This window comes from Ochotona curzoniae, unplaced genomic scaffold (assembly GCF_017591425.1).
Source record: "Ochotona curzoniae isolate NIBS_2020 unplaced genomic scaffold, NIBS_Ocur_1.0 contig_4501, whole genome shotgun sequence".
Lineage (NCBI taxonomy): Eukaryota > Metazoa > Chordata > Mammalia > Lagomorpha > Ochotonidae > Ochotona > Ochotona curzoniae.
The window spans coordinates 15,761,030-15,787,202 of record NW_024466307.1 but is presented as its reverse complement, the minus strand read 5'-3'; positions in this window follow the sequence as shown (position 1 = coordinate 15,787,202).

Below are 26,173 nucleotides of genomic sequence, written 5' to 3'. Positions count from 1 at the left end.
TAAAAGTTGTATTTATTTAAAAGGCAGGGTGGTAGAGTTACAAGAGAGAGAGAGAGACAGAGGAGTGAGGTCATCCATCTGCTGGTCAATTCCCCAAATGGCCACAACAGCTGACGCTGGGCTGGTCCAAAGTCAGGAGCCAGGAACCAGTAGCTTCTTTATGGTCTTGTAAGATAACTATAATATTTGATCAGGTGACTTATGAAGGTCCGGAAGTTAAAACACCTACATGTCACTTCAGAGTTCCTGGGTTTGAGTCCGGGTCTACTTTCTGACTTCAGCTTCCTGCTGGCACTGACTTTGGGAGGTAGTGGTCATGACTTCAATAACTGGTTTGTTGACGTCCACATCTGAGATCTGAACTGTGAATTCCTGGCGCTTGAGTACTGCCCATTCAAGACCTGATTATTGCAGGTGTTTGAGGAGCGAACCAGTGAATGTGGGCCAAATTCTGCTATTTTCCATATCATTAACAGGACATTGGGTCAGAAAAGGAGCACCCCCAAGACAGGAATCGGTACCCATATTGGAAATTGGCATTAGAAGCATTGGCTTTATCCACACTGCCAGACTCTTTTTCCCGCTTTCTTAATTGGGCTATTTTTTGGTGATTTTTTTTAGCCCTTTATAGATTTTGAAGATTAACCTTTTATTAGATGCATGGCTTGCAAATATTTTCTCCCTCTCTATCGGATGCCTCTTCATTTCATGTTTCTTTGCTGTGCAGAAACTACTTGGTTGAGTGTAAGTCCATTTGTCTTCCTTTGTTTTGGTTGCCTGTGCTTCTGAGGTTTTAGCTAAGAATTCTTTACCAAATGCTAATTTCTTGCAATGCATCCCCTACAATTTTCTCTAGTAATTTAATGGTTTCTGGTTTTAACTTTAGGTCCTTGACCATTTTAGATGAATAGATCTTAGAAAGAGAAAGGGGAGACTCAGAGAGACGAAAAGTAGAAAGCATGATGGGAATTTACAAGTGATACCTCATTGTAAATGAGGCAAACGACAATGGTGGAGATTGTGGTGAATAGAAGACACATGTCCTGTTTTAAAGGAAATAACTCCTTGGATCCAGTTCGGTGTTGCCACCTGAGAACATGAACCTCATGTTTCCTTATCTGCTGATTTCTAAGAAAAGAAGAATTTTTAAATTGAGTAGATAATTAATGAAGAAAAAGGGATGGGGGGAAAGGCTGTCATGTGGACTTAAAGAAATGTTATTCAGGGTCTGGCGCGATGGCATAGTATCCTAATCCTCTACTGGGCGACACTGGCATCTTGTATGGTCCCCAGTTCTAGTCCTTGCTGTTCCACCTCTGGTTCAACTCCCTGCTGATGACCTAGGAAAGCAGTAGAGGATGGCCCGGATATTGTGCCCCTGGACCCATGTGGGGTGCATTGAGAACGCTTTTAACGGTAGCTAAGATTTTCATTAGAAACCGGAAATTTGGAATTGCTTCCTAAAATATTCTCTCATCGCTTTAGTTTTCTGTTTGTCACAGTCCTACAGTTGAACTGGTAATTGTGAAAGACATTGGAATAAGAAGCAGGCATATCCTTTCCTCAGGACATTCATTTGGGAGCCACTCTCTGTCATTACATAGAAAGGGGTTGGCTCTTACATTTAAACAGTATAATCATTTTTCAGTTTTGCTTAGTTCTTCTCACAAATATGATGACCACGATGGCGAGGTTTAATGGCTTTGTCAGTCTATGTTGTTTCTCACTGTGTAAATCTTTCTTAGCCTCTGTACTTGCTTTCTTGGCTTCTGCTTTATGAGTTCCTTATTTCTTAGTATGAATGCACTCTTGAAATTTCAGTTGTGCTATTTTATTATTGTTTTTCTCTTGATACAGCTTTGGCTGTTGCTGCCATTCGGGGAGTACACCAGCAGATGGCAGATCTTTGTCTCTCCAACCATAAATATTATCTGCTATTTCAACAAAGGTAAATTAAAAAGAAGGCCTGCTGCACTAGCTAGTGGCTGAAGTCCCCACCTTGCATGTGCCAGGAACCCATTTGGGTGCCAGTTCGTGTCCCGGCTGCCCCAGTTACCTTCCAGCTTCCTGCTTGTGGCCGCAGAAAGCAGTTGAGGATGACCCAAAGCCTTGGAACCCTGCATCTGTGTGGGACACTCAGAAGAGGATCATGGCTCCTGGCTTTATCGCAGCTCAGCTCTGGCTGTTGCGGTTGTTTGGGAAGTGAATCAGCAATCAGAAGATCTTTCTCTCTGTTTCTCCTTTTCTCTGTTAATCTGTGTTTCCAATGTAAACAAATAAATATAGAAAAAAAAAGTTAAAAAAGAAAGTTCCCAGCTATCATACTTGACGTTTTTTCTAACCAACCCATGCTATGTCTCTTTTTCAGCAATGACTCTGTGCTATGAGAGACAAATTGAGAATTTTTAACAATCATACTCTCATTTTGTTTAAATTCATTGTTAATGAATTCTTGTTTGTTTTTAAGAATCAGAAGGGCAAACAGAGCTACCATCTGCCTGCTTTATTTCAAAATAACAGCAATGCCTTGGGATAGGCTAGCATGAGTTAGGAACCAAGAAATCAACTCACGTTTTGCATACAGGTGTCAGTGACTTAACTGTGTTGGAGCACCACTATGGCCTTTCAGGGTCTGGCTAAGAAGAACATGGAATCAGGGATCAAACCCAGCATCCTGGTATTGGATGACAGGTGCCATAACCAGCATCTTAAATGCTGAGCTAAATTCATTTTAATGAACTGTTATTAATTCATTTTATCTTATTTCAGTTAGTGTATATTCTATTGTGTGTTGTTCAAGTGTGTGGATTCATTGTTCAGTTGCTCTCAAATTGCTCAGCACAACTAACACATTCATTAACAATAAAAGGTGTTCTTCAGTTTACCCAGTTCATTTCATCCTTTTGTGCATTTCCAAGGTGTCATTCACCATTTCCAGGAGACAATGTAGTCTCTGTGCTAACTAAGCTAATGATGTCACATAATTGTGTCACAAAGCTCTTGTCAGGATCCCCTTGCTGCGGCAGGCCCAGGTTCTTGTCTTCATGTGAGAAAGAATTCAAGGAAGAACATAGACAGAGGTGAGCCGTCTCTTACTCTACCTTTGAAATGTGAAAATAAATGAATGGATAAATAAAAAATAAATAAACGAGACATTTATTTTGGTGTAAAAAAATTCTAAAATGCATAAATTTCCTAACAATGCACTTTCACTTAAGATTTTGAAAACCATCACATATATATATAATTTTGAAGTGTCAAAATGAAGTAAATTTCCTTTTGACTCCATTTTTATGAATTTTTTGAAGTATTCTTGTCTATCAGAGAACAACATGCATAATATCTAAGCTCTTGTATATCTTAAAAGAACAGGGGACAAAAACTTTAATGGTGTAAGCTGAAAAATTAAGAGCAGTGTAAAGAGAACATAGCACAATGAAGGTGTGATTTGGAGAGAGTGATAGGAAAATTTGCTTCTAATACTAGAATACATTAACTGCCAGATAGGTAATGACATCATTGGTGAAGGGTGACATTAGAGTAGAGAAGTGATGTACCGTAGAGGCATGGCCATGTTGCACACCAAGGCTTATATTCCTGGTAACTTGACTGTCTCAGGAGTGTAGATGGGAAAACACTGGAGGTGTAGGGGCAGAGAGTGGGCAATGGGAGAAGACAGATAAGATTTCAGCAGGCTATGGGAGCCTTGCAGACATGGTAAGCTTTCAGTAATGTAAGGAATTGGTTGGAATCTTGAGAACCACACAACACGAGTTTTAAACATTTTGCATTTCCCATACCTGGAATAGTTAACTGTTACATTCATTTATAAAGATCTATTTTAAAAGACACATTTATTTGTATTTATTGGAAAGGGTCAGATAGAAAGAGATGGAGAAACAGAAACAGATTAGAGAGGAGGAGAGACAGAGAAAGGACCTTCCACCTGCTGGTTCATTCCCTAAATGGCTGTGAATGGCTGGGGCTGGGCCAGCGAGTCCAGAACTCTGTGCAGGTCTCTCGTATGGGTGTAGCACCCCATGCACTTGCACCATCTTCTGTTGCTTTACCAGGTACATTAACAAACAACTAGATTGGCAATGGAGCATCCGGTACTCGCGTAGGGTGGCTGTGTTTCAAAGGACGGCTTCACAGCTGAGCCAGCACCTCAATGTGGCAGTCCCACCCTTTGAATTTCTGTAGCGTCGATTGTGTATCAGTCTAGAGCAGAGAAATAGCATCATAACACAATTCACTTATGCATAACTCATGGGCTGTAGGAGAGCAAAGTGGGATCTGCTTATCATCATAACACTTATCCAAGCTGTGTAACACACGACTTCCCAGCCCGTAAAACTATTCCGCATTTTTGAAAAGAACAAACTTGTCATCATTTTATATGTAGAAATTGAGATCTGGCAAGGGAGGAAGAGCTTCAGACACCGCATCCAAATTTCTCCCCATTACAGTTTGTTGCCCCCTACCAGCTTTATAAAAACAGAAAACCGTGACAGGCTGGGGTTTGACACATTTTATTTACATTGGATTGGTTAAGACATTTCCTGCTCTGTGGTCTGCACAGTCTCTTTCTCACATACTCCACTTCATGTTGCAGTGCCAGAGCATGCAGACATGATATGCACAAATGACAGGGTTTGTTAATAGTTCAGTAACCATTTATAAAGGTAGATAGAGTGTTGGGTCAATTCTGGTCTGGTGAGCCATAGACTACTAACTTTTGCTTCAAATCTAGGTTTTGAGAGCAAAGGGGAGATTGTAGAAACAGTTTGCAGAAGTCATGTTGCGGGCCTAGAACGGTAGGCTAGCGGCTGGGGTCCTCCCCTTGTACACACCATAATCCCATATTCTAACCCTGCTCGCCCAGCTTCCCAGCCAGCTCCCTGTTTGTGACCTGGGAGGGTGGTTGAGGATGGTCCAAAGCCTCAGGACCCTGCACCCTTGTAGGAGCTCTGGAAGAAGCTCCGGGCCCATGGCTTCAAATTGGCTCAGCTCTGGCCATTGAGGCAGCTTGGGGAGTGAATCATCGGATGAAGAATCTTTCTCTCTGTCTCTCCTTCTTTCTGTATATCTGATTTTCCAATAAAAAATTAAATAAATTTTTAAAAAAGAAGAAGTGATGCTGATTCTTTTATGTTTAGGAGTTTCTGGATTACATTAACGAGAGAAAAGCAATGCCAATAAGAACTTGAACATAATTAGCTTTCAAATGTATGCTGTCCTTACATTGAGCTCTTCTGACTAACCAGCTATGCCTTTAAACAAATTAGAAGTTCCTCACAAAAGAATATTTGGAAGATTCTAGAACAGACAAAACGAAAATGACATATTTATTTCTCAGAAATTTGTTAGTGATTTTTTAAATACCTGTCATTTATAGTTCAAAAATATATATTAGAAGAAGAAATGAACATTTATAAAGTCTTGCAAGTATTGAAATCTGTGCTTTAGAGTTACTGCACATGTTGGCTGATGTTAGCATAGCATCATAAATCTCCCTTGTTCCTTGTAATATATCTGTGAATTACAAATATATATATATATACACACACATATATGCTCTGTTTTCAATTCTACATAAAAGTTGCTTTTGTTTATTTTTCATAATCCTTCTTGCAGGTACCAAAAATAAGTCATAGCATGCGTTAATATGTTGCCTAAAACAAGTCAATGGCCGACTTGAGTTAAGCATTCTAATCTCTTGGTACCCAGATTAACACTGTTTACATTTCGTCTAAATCATTATAACTGTAGGTCCAGGCGGGTCTCCTAAAGCAATCAAATAGGAATCCCAGGGTATGTCCGTTTCCAACAAGAATAATAATTTGCACGTGTGCATTTGAAATGAGGCCCTATCTACAATTCTCTAAAGCTGAAAACCCTTCCTGTTAAAACTCACATTTAGCACAGATGTTTCACGTACCTAATTACTACCAGTTTGACTATTTAGGGAGTAAACAAGTTTGTCAGATCTTTTCTTGGCCCAAATAACTTTAAAAGGGAAGAATGTCACCCAAGGAGATGATTTGAGGTCCCCAGTGGCCTTCTGCCCCACCGCCACATGCAGATTATCATCACGCATGGATTAGCGTCTCAGACAGAATGGCACTTGAAAGATGGCTAGTCCTGCTGGAGGGTTTTCTTGGAGTCCAAATGCATGATCTTTAATTATATTTGGCTGCTCTGAATATATGTTTTGGAAGAAAAAAGTAAGTTTGTTTCTAAATGTTAACTTAAAGAAGTAACATTTATTTCTGGTAAAGTGTCATCACAAACACATGAATTACTACTACAGAGGTTTTATAGCCAAATATATTTTGTTTATCTAAAATAATTGGTACAAATACAAACTTCAGATTTAAAAAAATAATTAGAAAGCATATTTAGATATGAAAAAATATTTGGATCTGTCCATTTTTGACAAAATGGTTGTAAATATGTGGTTTAATGAGCTACAATGAATGAAATATAGAGAACCCAGTGTGCTGTTTTGGGCAATTTGTGAACCAAGTGTTTAGTTCCATATTTTTAGAAAATGATTCTTAGTGGGCTGAGGTGTGTGTAATTGTATAGTGAATAATACCTACGATTCTTAATGTCTAGATATGAAAGATGAATTATTAAAGGATTTGATACAATATGAACATTAAAGATTATTTAATAAGAATTTGAATGTTTAGCCATTTTTATTTAGATAGCAAGAACACACACAAATACAAATATTTCTGTTATTTGTTTAGTTTGTACAGATTCTATATGCACAGGTTAACTAAAGAGAAATACTATTTCTCCCGTTTATTGCAGTTTCACCCTATTGAGAAGAGGGAACCAATTGATGAAACTGTTTAACGCTCCAGTTTACTAAATTAGTAGCTGGAACGTGAGACCTTCCACGTTATATTAATGAACACACAGAAATGATAAATCAAAATTTTTGAGATCTTGTGAGATGTAGTGTTCTAGATGTTAATCATAGACCTGAATTCATCTTGAATATGGATCCAGTTGTTAGTGAAGACAACCTGGAAATACGTTTTAAAACTGACTCTATAGTAATTTAAATTCATTCCTATAAGATGTTCTTGCACAGAATACATTGTTGTCATTAAAATGATATCAATATTTTTCACCAAATCATTTTGTTGATTTCATGACCCAATGTTAAAGCAGGGCACTTAGCTGTTGTGAAATATCTCAAATTATACACATTCTCTGAATAACTCATATGAGAACCTTAGCTAAAAGCAATGAAAATCAAGTCAAATAAAAAAATGTGTCAGTTTCCTTCCTTGCACAATCATGGCCAGCTTAATACATGTTAACCAAGATGGACATCAGAAAATTCTGAATTTTCAAAAACCTGATTTTAAAAGATCCGGTTCTCTTTAAAAATAAAATGAAAGAAAGGACACATTTTAGTCATGTGTGAATCTTTTGAGAGTTTTCGTTTTGCAGTATTAAGCTGTTTTTCTTGATTTAATTTATGCATATACAATATGAGCACCTGGAAATCATTGTAAACAGAACTCATTAAAATTCTTCTGTGACAAATTCTAGACCTACTTGTTTGGGGAAATAAAGATTCAATGTATCTCTCAAGTTTCTTTTTTTTTTTGTATTATTGAGAAAATCTATATTGAATCAAAGCTGGAGGCATTTTCTCTGGGTGTACAATATATGTAAACCTCATTCAATAATAATAATAATAATAAATATTTATTTATTTGAGAGGCACAGAACAATAGAGGTGAGTAGGAAAAGAGAGAGAGAGAGAAGTGGGGAGAGAGTCCTGCAATTATTGGTTCATTTTCCAAATAGGTGCAAATCCACAGTCCGAAGTCAGTAGTCACGCAGCCCATCCAGGTCTCCCACATGTCTGCAGAAGCTCACATACTTAAGCCATCATCCATTGTTTTCACAGATATAACCCAACCTGAAGCTGGGCTGGAGGTAAAACAACTTGAACTGGAAGACACGAGTATTGTCACTCTCTTTTGCATCACCATATCAGCCCCATCAACCTCACTCTTAAGTTCTGTTTGTTAATTTAAGAATATTGTTTTTATGGGAATATATAAGGTTATACTTGCTGTGATTTCATATGCTTTAATCTGCAACATCTGCTTCTCCATCTTATAAGAGGAAATATATTATCTCTTAACATAATCAGAATCTGTGTTGCTACACATGGAAAACATAACCATCTAAAATGGATTTAATGCATTGGTCCTCTGTATGAGAAAAACCTACTCTCAAGAAAAACTCATTTTGGTGGAAAACTGAGCTCTTTAACAAAGTGATTTGCATATGAGGGAAGTTTAAAAGTTAATGAAAAATGCATATTATGAGAAAATTGTACACAGGTCTTAGAATTTTTCAACAACAGAGTAAACAAATTTTTCATGGCATATCTGGTCAGGAAGTAGTCTGTGGTGCTACAAACCACAGGTTGACAAACAAACAAACAACACAAAACCTCCTTTAAGAGCAACATCAGTGTTACTAAAATTGAAACAAAAGAAAATAGAACAAAATATTGGAGAAATTTAAGTGGACGACTGGTGAAACCACTGATCGCTTATGAATAGTTTATGGGATAGTTTTTTGAAGAAATCAGTAGTTTGCAAGAGATATGATATAGCTAAAAACATCCCTGTCAATTTGTGAGGAAAAGAAAATCTCATCCCATGTTGAGTTTAAAATGACCAATGATTAGCAAAGGGAACAGTTGCTAACACCACAGGCATTGCAGATGGTGTAGCTGACATCATTCTTCCTGAAACACTGACATGGAACAAACTTTGCACTTCATAGGTGACGGATCAGCTGCAGAGCCTTCAACAGACATTCCAAACAAGGAGGATCAAGATCCAAGATCAAGATCAAGATCCAAGATCCATTCTTCCAAGAATTGTGACAGGAGATGAAGCACAACTTTACAGGGTGATCTTGCAAACAAATCAGAGTCAAACCGGTGGCTACCAAGAGGTGGAAGTGGGCCAGTCAAAGCACAAGTGACTTGTGAAGAGTACAGGGTGGTGACTTTTTTGGACATATAAAGGCACTGTGTCTTGTTGATTTCCTGCCAGGCCAGAGAAGAACAGAAAGTGCTTATTAGAAAATTGTTTTAAGAAAGTTGGCAGTGGGCAACAACTTAATAGCAAAAGTCAGAAAATCCTTATCTGAATGTGCCTTTCCTCCATGTTGTTCCTGATCATTCCTCAGCCAAAAACGATGAAGAGATTTGATGGGAAATCTTATGCTATCCACCTTGTAATCCCAACTTTTTTTTTTTTTAAGAATTGTTTTCCAATCTTAAAAAGAAATTTAAGGGCATGTTTAAAAAAGTTATTGTCCAAGAAGACTGCATTAGTATGATTGTATTTGTGGGACTCAGTGATTACGAGCTGGATGAAGTGTCCACAAAGTGTCTTAAACTAGATAAAGATTATGTTGAGAAATAGGGTTTATATTTTATTTGCTATTTTGAATTTCATTTTTCCCTGAAGCATATGAGAGAATTCAATAGGGATTTGAATAAGAAGAAATAAAGAATCAGGAGCCATGAAATGATCCCTTGCTGGATGATCACAGATCTTTCAGTGTTTGGATTTGACATCCCAGATGAGATTATATAATGGATTCGCATGTTCATACTCTCATAACCATGTATTCTACTAGAGAAAGTATATTCCTACTCACTGTGTTATTTCAATATTTGGTACAATAGAGAAAGAAGTACAATAATAAAGAAAATCATGCCAAAATACGATAACAGGAAACAAAGATGAACAAAATATATATTAAAGGCTCACAAAGCTAAGCTTGATAAGCAAGAAACAAATCTTAAAGCACAACAAACTCATAAGACTTTCTGTATGAGCTTTGTGTTCCATAGGCTTTTTTGGGTATCCAGTGCCAACAGGAGGCTCAGTTGATCCCATAGGTGAGACTGATTCTAAAGGGACTGGATCAAGCAATTACGGAGAACTGTGGCTGAATAGGCTGCCAATTTTTAACTCGGGACCCAAGAAATTTGATGGGATAAACTCTAGTCCACATTGGAAGGCCTGAGTGCACTGACTGCTGATGTTCGAGTTCTAGTTTGATGTTTCATTTTAAGCAATCAGGGCGAGAAAGAAAATTGAATATTCTTCCACCAGTTTTTATTCTATTGGGGTCCCCCGTGTTTTACATGCTGCTCGCCCATGTGGAGCAGCACAATCTGCATAATGTACCCCATTCTTTCAGCGGTTGAACTCTTCCAGTTTAACATCTCAACATTATGAAAAGTAGACAAAACCCTTAACTCACCACCTGGGCACCCATCGCTCAGTGATATTGACATGTAATAGTTAATCTCTCAAAGCTGACATCTCTCAAGGAAAAAAACAATGCAAGCCGAGAAAAGAACACACCTGAAAGAAAGAAATAATCTATCATATAAAGAAGATTATATTAATTCTGAAATTAAAAATACAAACTAAAAACACTGATGGAGCACAGGAGAATTAACACTCCTACACGAAAAATCTGTTTCACATCAGCATAGCTCTTAGAAACAAAGAGTTAAGGGTAAGGTAGTCTAAGAGCTCACGGAGTCGGAGGCAGAAGTTCAATCTTCAGAAACAGTTATTAGTGGAAATAGAGAAGACCAGATCTGCAAGGTATTAAACGTGGACTTGAGAGATAGAGATACATGCCTTTTAATCCCCAATCTGTCATTTCTTAGCTGTCTGATCCTGTTACTTAATCTTTGGAAACTTAGATACCTCGTTGGAAATGGTGCATGATAGCTTTGTGATAGAATTTTTGAGATCATTAAATGTGATCATGTGTGAAGCAGTTAGCCAAGTGCCTGAGAAAAACTGAGCATGCATATTTGAAGGTACAAGGAGAACGAGTTGAATAAACTTATTAGAAAATCTTGTTAATCACAATGTTTCCCACGAATGAATAGAAAGCCAAAAGAATAGTGGTTAAGCAGCCACCTGCATTTCTCTCTCTCTCTCTCTCTCTCTCTCTCTCTCACACACACACACACGCAGACACACACACCCCCTACTCCCACACATTTACTTTTCATGATTTAAAATTTTAAGATCAAATAGAAATTGTATAAACTTCTACAAAAGCAGGAGATGTGATGAAAAGCATATTGTGAAAATATTCTAAAAACTATTTCAGAAAAGGCAAATATTTTGGAGAAAAAAATCTGTACAATGCTGGAAGGACTCATTACCCCCACTCCTCAAATTGGCTCTTTCTTTGCTTCTGAATTAATTTTTGAAACTCTACACATTACAAAACAGAGGTTGAGTAACCCTAGAACAGCAAAATGAGTGAAGAAAAAAATGACTTTCGGCTCCACTGTATTCTTAGAAAAGTTATGCATTAAAATGTTTGCAATTACATTAAGCTCAAACGATTCAAATTTGGTGTTCTTTACAAAATACACATAAACAAAAATAGAGAGGACATCTTCTTGTATAAATTGCATAGTATAATCAGGATTTAAAATATGTAACAGTAGTTTTAGTGCTTTGAAGAGTTCCTGACTCTATTATGCCTATGGCCACTAAAAGATACACTTAACACTATAGTCAGACAAGCAATAGTTCTCATTAGAAGTAATCACCATGCAAACACACACCAATACACTATTAACTAACAGAGCAGATATACAACAAAGAGAATTTAACCCAGCTGTAACATGACATAAAGCTACTCACACACAAGGATAAATAATAAGAGAGGTAAGGAGAAATAAAAAATACATAAAACATTCAGTAATCAACCAACGAAATAACAGGAATTAGGTTTTATATATCGGTAGAAGCCTTGAATATAAATGATGATTTAAATTCCCCTGTCAAACCGGTTGGCTGAATGGATTAAAAAAAAGAGCCAGCTACATGCTGCTGAAACCCGCTTCAAAGGAAAGATACACATGGACTGAGAGTGAAAAGTTGGGAAAAGATAAACTAGGCGAAGCAAAATGAGCTAGAGTAGCCATGTTAATAGCAGATAAAATACACTTGAAAATAAACCCTGTAAAAAGAAAAACAAATATTAGATGTTGTTTTGTGGAGATATTCAGCAAATGCATAGCAATCATAAATACTTCCAACCCAAGATCACTGAGAATTATAAAGTGAGTATTATCAGATCGACAAGGGAGAGTGGGAAGTTTTGCACCCAACAGTTACCAACGGACAGACCATCCGAGAGAAATTCAACAAAGATACTCCAGCTTCGAGCTGTGCTGCTGAGCGAGGGAAGCCAACAGCCGGACACAGCGTGCATGGAGTATATGTTCTTATCACCTCTTGGAACAGTTTCCAAATAAGTCAAGAAATTTAAAATGCTGAAATCATATGACCACAGTGGAATACAACCAGGAGTGAACAAAAAGAACAATTAAGAAACGTACAAATACAAGGTCATTGAACAACTTGCTGCTGAAGGACCAATGCGACACTGAAGGAAATAACAGGAAGCAAAGATGTCTTGAAGCAAATGAAAGTGAAATCACAACATATTAAAATCTGTGGAATGGTACAAAAGTACTTTAAGAGGGAAGTTTATAGCAATAACTGCATACATCACAAAACAGAAAGATTACAAACAATCCAACCCAATTTATTTTTTTAAAAAGATAAACATAAAATTGTCTTGAGGCAAGAAGTCATAAACTTCATCACTAAAATAATTGGAATTTAAAATAAAAGATAGAAAACAAAGATCGATGAGTTGAAAAGATTGCTTAAAAAACATAAAATAGACAAATTGTTAAACTCATAAAGAAAAGAGATAAGGATGCTTTACCAGCGATCCCAGAAAAACACAAAGAATTGAAAGAAACTGCTATGAACAACTTCATCTGAACTAATTGGAAAATCTCGAGAAAGTGGTAGGTTTGGAGACAGCATCGTAGTGCATCAGGTTAAACTGCTCCTCGCGACACTGACATCCGGTACCAGAGGGTAGTTAGTATCTGCTGCTTCTCTTTTATGCAGCTCCTTAGTGATGCACCTTGGAAGACCATTCAATATGCCCAAAGGCTTGTTCCTCTGCCAACGTCATAAGCCACCCAGGAAGGATTTCTGACTCCTTGCCCTGGCCTGGACCAGAAACAGTGATTGTTGCAATTTGGGGAGTGAATCAGCAAATGATTTCTCCTTTCACCCTTTGTCTCTCAATCTTTTGTTCTTTCTCAGTTAGTCAAGCAGATATATTTAAAACAAAAATAGATGAATACACATCTGGGTACATGCTACCAACCAAGATTAAATCAAGAAGGAGAGAGTGTCTAAACAGATATAATGAAGATTGAAACAGCAATTAAGTCTCCCGTCAAAACAAGCTCCAGTGCCTAATGACTTTACAACAAATCTCAGAAATATTTAAAGAGAAACTATTTCCAATAATTTTTCAAGTAATTTGAAGATATTAAAATGATAGTACTCTGCCAAACTCTTTACAAAGCCAGCATTAATCTAATAACAAGACCAAGCAAATATACATAGAAAAATCTAAATACTCCAAGGAAAAGTCACTGTAACTGCTAAAGTAATTCATTACAAGTTACAGGATACAAAAGTCAACAGATAAAAGCCAGTAGCACATTTATACACCATAATGATTATGCTGAAACAGACATGCATAAAGAAACATCATTCACAACAAGTATAAACTTTCAATATTTAAGAATAAATTAAACCAAATTAGAGAAAGATCTTTACAATGAAATGTATAAGACACTAATCATTTCTGGAAAATTGCATGGATGTAGTTGTCCAAAATGCTTAACACAAAGCATAAGCTACAAAAATTTGAGCTTGATCAATGCTTATTTCTGTAGAAGTATTGATGATGTATTGTTCCATCTTTATATGTAATTTGCCATCTTTAAGGAGAGTGAATAATGATGGAGTTAGGTTCAGGCTATTTTATGTTAGTTAAGGTTTCTTTAATATATCCATTTTTTTCTCTGATCAACATAATTTCTGAAATTCCATGTAGGAGTTGTCCAATGTGAATTGCTATTTATTAATTTTTACTTCATGTTCAGAGCTAAGTTACCAGAAATTACATTTCAATATTGAGATGAGGAAGTTAAATTTAAAACTTGAGAAAGACTATATCAGTTTCTGCCTTCACTGGGAAAATAAAGGAGTCTTGCCTCCAGCTCTTGACTTTGTCTTCCCTTCAATCCAGACTCTCAATGATACCTCCGAGAGGGAGTCAGTGTGTGCCGCTCATCCTGGGCACCTAGACTGAATTCTCCCTGCTCTGGTCTGGTCCAGCGTGATGATTGCCTAAATTTGGGAAGTTAACAAGCAGGTGGAAGCTCTTTGGCCCCGTCCTCTTGATTCCAAAAAGTTCCTTTCATTAAATATCTAGTGTGGAAGTTTGAACCTGATGAATTCACTTGACTGAAATATATAAGTGATGGCTACGATTATAGCCACAAACTCAAGACAAGTGTAAAAGATATTTGCATGTATTAATGTATAACATATAAAATAAATTTGATTTGAAACATGTATTTAATGGTAATGCATGTGTTATATTGAAAAAATTAGGGAATGTATGTTTTACAGTTTTCTGTGTTTCACAGTTTTACAATGAAACATGTGGCACATTTCCTGGTATTAATAATACATATGAACATCAAAAAGCAAGGGAAAGGATGTTCAATGTGTAAAGAGTAGTTGAGATATTTAGTAATTCATGATAGCAAGTAGATCGTAAATTTATGCTAAAATAAAATATACGGAAGACAATGGAGTCATTTAACAAGTATGTTCAGAGATCAATAAAGAAAAATACTGAAAGCAATTAGACATATATTTGAACCAATTACAAATGAAAACGGAAACTGCAGCTTTAACAAACTGTTTCTGACACACAAATGCATAGTATCCACACATAGTAAAAGTCCTGTGAAATCAGCAATAAAAACACAAAATTATCACCATAAATATCTAGTAAAATTTTTTATCATTCTAATTCCAGAATTGCATTTGAAACACAAGCATAAAAATGTTAATTTTCCTGGTCATCAGAAAGCGATTGGCAATCAAATAGCTTTTTACTGCACATGTTTGAGGAAACATTGCAACATTTATAACACTTGGTGCTAGAACTACAGTTGGTCGGGTTCTTGGAGAGAATTTAACAATCGCACAGAGTTCATGGGAAATGTGCATTATCCTTTTTAAGCCCTCTTGGATATAAAAAATACCAAATAAAAATAAAACACATTATAATCTATTATTTTCTGTACAATGATTTTGAATTGATATTATAATACCAAAGATACTGTACTAAAAGAATAGACACCAAAATCGCCATAGACACTTTCTGCTGGAGTTGGGTAACAAGTGTTCATAATTTTTGCATTATACTGTTATGTACTCACTACGTCTATGCACCAATACGCACACAAACACACAGGACATACATTGCCCTATAACAAACTAAATTTGCAAGTTTGGTTTCTGTAATAACTGTTTAAGATTTATTTATTTTTATTGCAAAGTCAGATATATATAAAGAGGAGGACAGACAGAGAGAAAGATCTTCCGCCTGTTGATTCACTCCCCAAGTGACCGCAAGGGCTGGAGCTGTGCCAATCCAAAGCCAGGAGTCCAGAGCCTCTTCCTGGTCTCCCACGTGGGTGCAGGGTCCCAAGGCTTTGGGCTGTCCTCGACTGCTTTCCCAGGCCACAAGCAGGATGCTGGGTGGGAATCAGGGATGCTGGGATTAGAACAGTCGCCCATATGGGATCCTGGCACATTCAGGCTAGGACTCCAGCCGCTAGGCTACCATGCTGGGCCCTTGTTTATGTAAGAACTGTTAGGGATACAATGCATTCATCGAGTTAGATTTTTTTCTTTCAGTCCTGTTCATTTTGTGCAAGTTCCTAAATTTTTATTTGAATTTTAGCTTCTTCATCTCTAAATTGGGAAGGTCACAGAATTATGTCATAAAGTAGGTGTGCTGATTAAATAAAACTGTTCCTTGAGTTTACCTACCGCTATTATGCACAGACCTTTAGTTTCAGAGGATGTTTGGAGAAAGTAATATTTTGATGCAGAACTTTGATCCATCAAACTCTTGAGTGTAGGAATGCTGTTTCATGTCAGAGTGTACATCTGTCTGTTGATGTGATTGCATTACACACACATACATGCAGGTACAGTCACAAGGGGAGGACCCATACGTCTCTTCCATAGAGCTCCATTTAAATATCTAAATACTTAGGAATACAACCTTTTAGCTCTCAAAGGCAGGTATAAAGGTAGGGCTAGAAATGTTCTAGATGATTTGGGAAGCTTCTAATGGATTATGACGCCCATGTCGACAACTATTTTACTATTTAGAACTTTTAGTTAGTAATACTTCCACCTTTTGGAGCGCAGAGCGCTGCTCCATACACAATCCAATCAAAGTCAACTAACCCTTTCCTGACTATCTTCTTTGTATTTAGAGATTACCAGCTCCTCTCTTAAAGCTCTTTATATAAAGTTCCTAATGCAGTATCATGAAGCTTCAGTGCCTGTATGGTGCAGCCCTAGGTTATCACAAACTTCGATCTAATGGGGCCAGCACGATGGTTCAAGAAACTAACCCTCTACCTGCCAGTGCTGGCATCGCACATGGGCAGCTGTCTGCGTCCTGTCTGCTCCACTTGCCATCTACTCTTCCAAGTTCAGAATTAGAACTCTACCATTAAGAACTTCCCCGTATGAGAGGAGTCACGTGGTCAGTCAGCTCTTGTCCAATTATTCCCTTTGCGGTGCAGAAGCTTTGGAGTTTGATTTCATTTGCCCAATTTTTCCTTTGTGATTTGTGTTTGGGGCATTAAACCAAACACTGTTGTCTATGCCGATGTCTTGATACGCTTCCTCGATGTTTTCTTGTGGTGATTTCATAATTTAAAGTTATATATTTAAATCTTACATTGGTTTGCTGTTGATATTTTGGTGTAAGTTGTGAGCTGGTTGAGGGAGGAGGAATGAAGCTTCCCTTTTCAGCGCATATGGATAACCAGGTACTGACACCACTGTCTTAAAGAGACTGTCCTTTCTCCAGCACATGTTTGCTGCAACTTGTTCTGCAAGTGTTTCTGATGATTGAGTGCCTAATGGACTCCTGCCGTTGCTTTCTCCCAAGGTGCTCAAACTGATGCTGGCAGCTCAGTCTCTGCCCCCAAAATATTCATTTTTGGTGTCACTGAGAGCACATAACCATCCTTTGCATTTTATCAATTCCAAGAAGACAATTGCTTTTTCACATTGTTTATTTGCTTGCTGTCTGACTCATTGAAAACAGAGGTTAAGCCAGCACCTTAGCTCAATGGCTGGATCCTCACCTTACAAGCACCAGGATCCCATAGGGACATCAGTTCCTGTCCTGGCTGCTCCACTCCCCATTCAGCTCCCTACTTGTGGCCCGGGAAAGCAGTCAAGGATGGCTCAAAGCCATCCATCAGCACAGGTGACTGAGGAAGCCCTTGGCTCCTGGCTTCAGATTAGCTCAGCTCAGGTGGTTCCAGCCACTGGGAAGTGAACCAGCTAATGCTTGCTCTCTCCTTCTCTCTGTAAATCTGCCTTTCCAATAACAATAAAATAAATCTTAAAAAAAAAGAAAACACATGTCAAGATACGTATGAATTTTTGCATCGAGTCTTAGCTATTCTCACTGTCTCAGAAAAATTTTATGTTTCAATTGATGTTTATTTATTTAGTTAATGAATGTTAGAAGTCTGAACTAGAATAATGGGGAGGGTGTCAACCTTACTGTCTTCTTTGGTTCAGAGTATGGAAAATTCACTTTAGGGTATATAATTCAACGTGATTATCATCTAATCACATGGCTAATTGTGAGTGAAACCGCCTCTAAAATTAATATATAAGGTGACTTGCAATCCAAATAGAATGCACCAGGAAGTGTTGTTATAACAGAATGTCCTGAGGGAGATTAGAGCATTTTAGAGAAATTTAGGGCGTGAGTCCAGAAATAATCCCTAATGAATCTCCAGAGAAGGCCAGCTCTAGTTCCAAGAATTATGCTTCTAGTGGCTTGCACGTTTTGTTTCTTGTTTTACCGCTTATGCATCCGGCTAGATAATCTCTTACTAAATGAAAAATAAGCCTTTATTTATGATCTTTCTCATTCTCCTTCGACGACCTACAGTAATAGCTCTTCCCTTGAGCACTGAAGGTCCGACAAGGCGCCTCTTACCCCCAGGTTTGCTGCTCATGAGAATTAAGCTCCTGAATATGATTTTCTTATTCCTATTTAGCATTAAATTCCTAGCAGGCATTTCAGTTTATCTTCCTCCTTCGAAGGATGAATGGATAAGTTGATATGTAAATGACAAAACAGTTTTTTTGTGTGTGTATGTGTGGCCGCTTCTCACCGTACTTTGTTGATTTAGTGCAACTGGGCATGGGAATTTATTTGGGGACAAAGGATATGGTACTGTACTTAGAGTTCAAATATTTTAACATTTGTTCTACAGTGATCAGCACTCATTAGATTGCCAGAACGCATAGAATTCTAGCATACAATTTTAACTTATCAAAGTTTAAGTATGGACACACAATTTTAAATATATTTTAATTTTTTTTTTGGTAGTTGAAAAGGAACACACATGGCAGTGTAAGTCATGAGATCTCTTCCCTGTAGAGACCCACAGAATTTCCAGCTCCAAGCTTTGATTTTAGGCGGCCCCAGCTAGGGCAGGCATGTGCAGCGTGAACTACCATTTGGGAAACCTCTCTCTCTCTTTCAATTTCTCCTTCTCTTTCTTCTCTTTTCCTTTCAAATAAATAAGAAGCAGGCTGGATCAAGAGATTCCAACAGAGGTACCAGGGCAAGGGGAGGAACAAAGGCAAAGTCGAGACCACTTCATCCAGTGCTGTGCATTGTGGTCCCTGGTCTTCCGGGAATTTTCCACCTTTCCACTGCCTATGACACCCATCCTTTTCTTTCTTGTCAATGTTGGGAAATTTAGATTTTTTTTTTTTTCATTTCAAGTATATCTGGAAGCACTGTCACAGTCAAAGTCCTTGACTTTTTTCACACTTCTAATGCAATTTCCGCTCTGTGTGTATGTGCCAGGGAGCTTGGGGCATGCTGTGGTGTGAGGTATGTTAGAAAGACACTCGACCAAGAAAGGAGCAAGAGGACTATCTGTCTGTGAGATTACAAACTTCACTAAAGAAAGACGACCCTTCAGTGTTAGCATTAGGTATTTTATTAGGTGAAGTAAAATGAAAGTACTATTTTACTTATTATCATATAATACTGATAATATTATTGGTATTATATATATATATTGATTTAAGAGATTTTTTTCTAGCATTCTACTGACATGACAAAGTCCAATTTTTCTGGAGAAGAAATAGTCATTTCTGAAATATATGCATGATGATATATTTTTTTCTTTTTCATTGTTTTTGGTTGTTCTTCCTTTTTTAGGAGTCTGAACACACGATTTCATCAGTCACAGTTATGATTCACAGCTTCCTAAATTTTGGCTATTTCTGGTATAAAGGCTTGGACACTCAGAGGTAATGTAATTAGCATCTCTATTGAATTATGAAATCTCAGAATTTGAGTGCTTCCAAAAATCTACAACTGCCTCTATTTGCTACTCTCACATCCTGTCCTTGGCTTTTTACCCAGAAGTAAATTTTATCCAGAAGTTACTGTCTATCAGCATAGTGTTTTTCTTGACTGTTGTTCTTCACACGCACACACACACGCGACTAATATAAATGTCTGCCAGTTTACTTATTTTTAACTCTTTGAAATGGGTACAGTTCCCTTCTAGCACCTTAGAGGTGGGATTATTTTGCTAGGTAATTCCTTCTAATATAAAAAAGGGAGTTAAAACTGAAAGTGGGTGCTCATACAATCACAACAGCTTTTTACAGAGCAGAGGATATTCCCCAGGCCCTTGGAATGCAAATAAGGTCTCCTTTTTTTTTCTTTGAGAAGTCTATGACTTGTGAAAAGTGGATATTAGTAAATGTATTTTATAAAATGTGCGAACTAGTATAAAAGGATACTCCTAAAACAGTGTGGGTTCATCGAAATGGTGGGAAATTGTGATCGCAATAGACTTCTGCTCCAAGGGGACATCTGTTGATTGCCCCTAAGACAGAAGGCCACCGAGGTCAAGACTCCTAAGAAACACGGATGGATCAAATTAAAGCAAAAAATATTTAAGGCAGATGGGTTGGTGGGAATACCGGTGGTTTGGTGAGAATAATAATGGGGATTGTAGAAGCTAATATGGCTAGTGCCAATATTGTACACGTGATAAATTCTATAGCAGAGATGACTATGAAAAATTAAGTGGCCTGAATTAAACAGTTGCTGGTATGGTACTTCTAAAGGCAAAAGAGAAAAGAATGGAAGAAGGCAAAACAAAACAACAAAACAACGCAAAATAAACAAAGAAAAAACAGAAAATGTCTCCTTTTCCTGTTTCTAGCAATTTTTTTTTTACCTGATTGTAAAAAGAATATATATCTTCATTGTTGAATATAGTTCATAAGTATGTTGCAGAATATTTTGGTGCTATTTGTGTGATTTCTGTGCACACATACCTCATGGCCTGTGAATTTATACATGCTAACACATCTATGAAGGATTTAAGAGAGTTCATGAAAACGGAGTTTAAAGATAAATTTATTTTGATGCAAAAAATTATTGGTAAATGCATGTGAAGGCTCTTCAACAAGTTCATAGAAAATAAGATTTATAAGAAAACAATGTCCAACTTTCCAATATCTTGCACAACATAACTTAGTTTTTGAAGTTATTTATTTTCATTTTCTAGAGCGAAAGATACATTCCATTTGCTGGTTCATTCCCCAAAAGCCCACAATAGTCAAGATGGTTTTGCACCAGGTTGAAGTCAGGCACCCAGAATGCATTCTGAATATAGTGGATGGGTAACCGTGTTATACAAATTAGAGGTTGTTTCTTTGTCTCATGGAAATTAAGACCTACGCTGTGGACATTAAGGGGCCAGGTATGTGAGCAAAACAAGTAAATACAGATCTGCTTGAGAAGCAAAGACTTCTGCTCAATAGGGAGACTATCCAAAGGAGAGCTGTGTGCAGCACTGGCTGTTATGAGTTCATCTAGGGAGTGCAGAACAATTAGTTCTTTCACATAATTTTCATATGACAGGGGTCTGCCTTGTTCTTATCCAAGTTTCCTTTGTAACAGCTTGGCTCCTGGCCAGTTAATAAATATTGGTTTGATCAGTTGCTAAGCACTTGAGACATGATATTTTTTGTGGTATGCTTTAGTGTGATGCCACAATCTAATTTCTCATATGGTTACCCACAGGTAGGGGGGCCCGTTAAGTTTCCTATCAATCTTTTTATTTCCTTGGGACAGTGTCTTTTGTCAATTCAGCTGGTTTTAGAGTTAATACAATCCTTTGGATTCTTATTGCTAGAGGGGCCTTTCCTAACTGCCTATTAACCCTTTGAACTCTTCTCAGCAGGATACAGATAGTCCACTGGTCACCTGTTGCTTTCCACTGAACACATTGACAGGAAGCCGGATGAAAGCAGAGGAGGGCCTCGAACCCAGGTGCTACAATGGATGTGGACAGTCCAGTGGACATCTAAACCACCGGACTGAATGGCGATCCTTAAACTGATATTTTAATTTCATTTTCCAGGAAACTTTTGAAGACTTTTTTTTTTGGAAGACCTTGTGTCTGTGGTATTTTGTTGAACTTCTCGCAACGGCGAGTTTTTGGAGTTGTTCAAGACCAAGTTGTTTGTGGTGGGAGTGGGTAGGGAGTCCTAGTGAGTGTCCATAACTTTAATTCATAAATAAGATACACAAACAAAAACGAGCAGCAAAAGAAAGCCGTGCTTTCTGCTTCCCCGAGCCTCAGCTTGCATCCTGGTTATGCTTCATTCTTATCACAGAACTGGCCAGATGCATCTAAATTGTTCAGTCCAGGGCGTTTGCTCACGTGGGGTCATTCTGTGCTGAAATCTCATTACTACAGAACTTCCCTGCCACTTGATGTTAGGCATGGCCATGATGTAATTTGTCTGGAAGCTCCAATGACATACATACTGGAGTGGGTCCTGGCCTCACACTCACGCGTTCTTCTTTTATAAGCCAAACGGTTCACACACAGCAATCTGCCTTTTTCTGAGCCCCACACCAGTTGCCTGCTGTCTGGTTCTCATAAGATTATCCTGACATTCTCAAAGCAAATGTCCTTTGAGTTTTGACTGCAGGGTCAGGTGACCCACCAGATGTGGTATTCTGGTGTGGATTGAAGGAAGCAGGCACTGTTTACATTAACCTTTGCGGGCCTGTTCCCATGTGTGGTTAGCAGCATGGTGGTTAAATAAAGATGCTTAGTCACCCAGAATCCTGTAAGCACTTGACACTGTGTCAAGCCATCTTCTCCATTCCCTAGGATTTGGCAAATCTGGAGATGGTAGAGAAACAGCTGGGGAGCAAGAGAGAAGTGATATTTCAGAACCTATGTGTCTCTCTGCTGTTTATTTGCCCTCCCCTATTGATAGAGACTTTTGCCAAATGTAATTGTGAGGTGACTTGCCCCTAGCAGGAAAAGGAAGTAAAGTTTCTCAATGATTTTATTCTAGAGATTTGGTGTACAGAAAGCAGTGTAACTTAAATGTGCTAAACAGTTCACTAAGGAATTCCACACTCACAAGAAAATTTCTTTCTTGCCTACTCTATATTTTACTGTAAATGCTAAACTCTTAAAATCTGGCAATCCTATTAGCGTATTCCATAAGAGGATAAAGTTATAGGAAGGACTAAAGTGAAGCCTTATTTACATTAACTTTGGAAACTAAATCTAAAAGCTTGTGTTGTTTTGATTAGGCTCATGAGTTAAAATAGTATGGGGCTTTCTTAAAAATCAGTATTTTTCTCTTTTTCCTTCCAAATTATGAAAAAAGAGGGGGAAAAAAACATAGCAGCATCAAATAGAGTTAAATGGTTCAATAGCTTCAAGGCAACACAAATATCATTTTACAAGAGTGAAATTCGCCCTAATGCTAAAGGAATGGAAAACTATCATGATCGTTTTTTTTTTTTTTGTAAGCACTTGTGACAACTAAAAAGTCCTAATTCCTATTAATAAGCGATTTAATGCATTCCAACGTGTGTCCAGGACTGCAACTATTATGTCAATAAGTACAGCTAATCAGTTTACAATGCTGTAGGCAGGTGCTGGCAGCGCATACCAATGGGAAGGTAACAGCAACTGAACTCTTGATCTTTTACTCTGTGGGTTTTCCCCAATGGTGATGAGCTTTGCGACATCCCTCTGTGGATTCACTTCTATTTGTACCTGTCCAAAGTATCTGTTCTCCTGGATCATCTTAGCAGGGCACAGTTTTAGAATCATTTTTATTCCAGTCTAATCTCCCCAGTGTGTCTGGCTGCCCCTGTCGTGTTTCACTCCGATTAGGGTGTGTACTCCACCATTCTTGACAGGGAGCCTGAGGGTGGGAGAATGGAGGAGCTGGGGAAGGGAGGAGAGCACTTGTTATAGATCTTCTGCATCCTGCTCTTGGTTGAGAAGGAAATATCACAAGTCACTATGAGGAAAGGGATTATTCCTGTACTTTGGAAAGTTTTGAGTCGATATGTGTATAAAAATGTCATTTATAGTGTGTGTGTAGTCAACAATATTCTATACGTTCATTTTGTCATTTCAGAAGAAATATTGACAGTGGGCCCGGCATGATAGTGTAGTGGTTTAAGTCCTCGCCTTGCACGCACCGGGATCCCATATGAGCACTGGTTCTAGTCCCGGTGGCCCCGTTTCCCATCCAGCTCCCTGCTTCTGGCCTGGGAAAGCAGTTGAGGATGGCCCAAAGCCTTGGGGCCCTGCACCAGCGTGGGATCCAGAAGAGCTCCTGGCTCCTGGCTTTGGATTGGCTCAGCTCCAGCTGTTGCGGTCACTTGGGGAGTGAATCATCGGCTGGAGAATCTTTCCTCTCTGTCTCTCCTCCATTCAGTATATCTGCCTTTCCAATAAAAAAAAAAATTCTTAAAAAAAAAAAAAAGAAATACTGGCAGTAAACATGAATGAAAAAGGCATGCGCTCTACACAACCCCCCAAACACTATCGTCCTCTCTGTGAATCAAGGCAAAGAACAACAATTTGAATTCATCCAGTATTTAAACTGAGCCTCCTGCTTTATGACCCTTTTTAATGTGTCCTCCCACTATCCCTGTGAGATAACACCAAGACTGTTATAATAACCTTGGTAAATATTCTATAGTGAAAAAGTCAGAAGTATTTTAGATTTCTTTTAACGGACAATTCGAAGCTTGGCATGCCTGCAGAACAATCCCTTGGGATGGTGGTGATCAGAGACCTAGACATGCCTAGTGGACTAAGAGAGGGAACTCGACTGAAGCAACTGGCCAGTGGTTATGTGTGTGGAATCTGAACAGGTCAACTCAGACCTGTTTTATGGTTGAAGTGAAGCAATGAGTGAAGACTTGTTTTGCAACATTTCTGGTCTCTGAATCAATTGCGTGGTCTATCAGAACAAGATTATTGTATTTTGTAAAGACAATATGCACATAGTTCCTGTGAGCATTAACATATCGTGTCAATAAGTTAGGTGCTATCCAGCGAATTGGCTCGACTTCACTGTGACTCTATTGCATTGCCCAACTTGTGATTTGAATTCATGCCTGCATAACCATATGAGCTGTGCACAAGGGAGAGCTTGTGTCTCTATTGATATTTGAAATCATAGGTATTTCCTGGAAAAACAGTAAAGCAATATCACTGAAAATAAGAATATCCTGTGCATATCAAGCAATCATCTTCACCTTTATTTTTTTTAATTTTTTAAAAAAGATTTATTTATTTATTGGAAAGTCAGATATACAAAGAGGAGGAGAAACAGAGAGGAAGATCTTCCGTCTGATGATTCACTCCCCAAGTGAGCGCAACGGCCAATGCTATGCTGATCTGAAGCCAGGATCCAGGAACTTCTTCCAGGTATCCCACGCGGGTGCAGGGTCCCAAGGCTTTGGGCCATCCTCGACTGCTTTCCCAGGCTACAGGCAGGGAGCTGGAAGGGAAGTGGAGCTGCCGGGATTAGAACTGGCGCCCATATGGGATCCCAGCATGTTCAAGGCAAGGAGTTTAGCCACTAGGCCACGCCGCTGGGCCCCATCTTCACTTTTATTAAATTTCCTAAAATCCTCTGTGGTTTACTCAAACAAGAACTATAAAAATTATATCTGTCTGCTTCTCTCTGTCTCACCTTTTCTTTGTAAATCTGCCTTTTAAATAAAAATAAATAAATCTTACAAAAACCAAATCTGTCTGTAGCCATCTTCTCTCCAGTGAGAAATGTCATGGGAGAGAAAGTTACTTGTTGATTAATCTTCATTTTCTATAACTAACAGCATTCTGGAAAATATTAATGTCTTCAATATATAGTATGCCCATAAATGGATAGCAAATTAGTGTAAGAACAAATTGGAGGGCTGAATGTAAAGGGAATATAGTTGTTGTCATTGACCAAGGAGTTGAAGCTTGAGTCTTCTTACAGAGCATGCTAATTATCTCTGCTGTATCTATCTCGCCAAACATAAATTTAAAAATAATACACTTGAGCAGAAGAATTTTGTTTTCTTTATTGGTGTTTTTTTTTTGAGAAAATTTATTTTTCATAGATTTATCCTGAGAGTGCATTGTAAAATTCCCCATTGCTCATTTCACACTCCAGGCTTCCACCCTTTTGTAAAAATCAGAACCTTTATTACATTGCAACTTCTGTGCCTGCCACTGTCATCAGCAACACTGAGCAAAAACACATAGCTGTACTGTGAAAATGGACCTGATAAAATAGGCTAAAGATGCAGTTCTTATTTTCTATAAGGGTAAGTGGCCTTTTACCATTCAAAAATGAGGCCATCTCTTAAATTCATGCATGTACCATGGTCCGAGTAGCTGCTCAAGAAATGTTGCATTCCTTTGAAATGAGGGTAATTTACAGCCTTGAAGCCAAATGTCTCAGGTTGCTTGGGTAAATTCAGGTATCATGTCATAGCCAAATTTGTGGTTTATAGTCTGGAATAT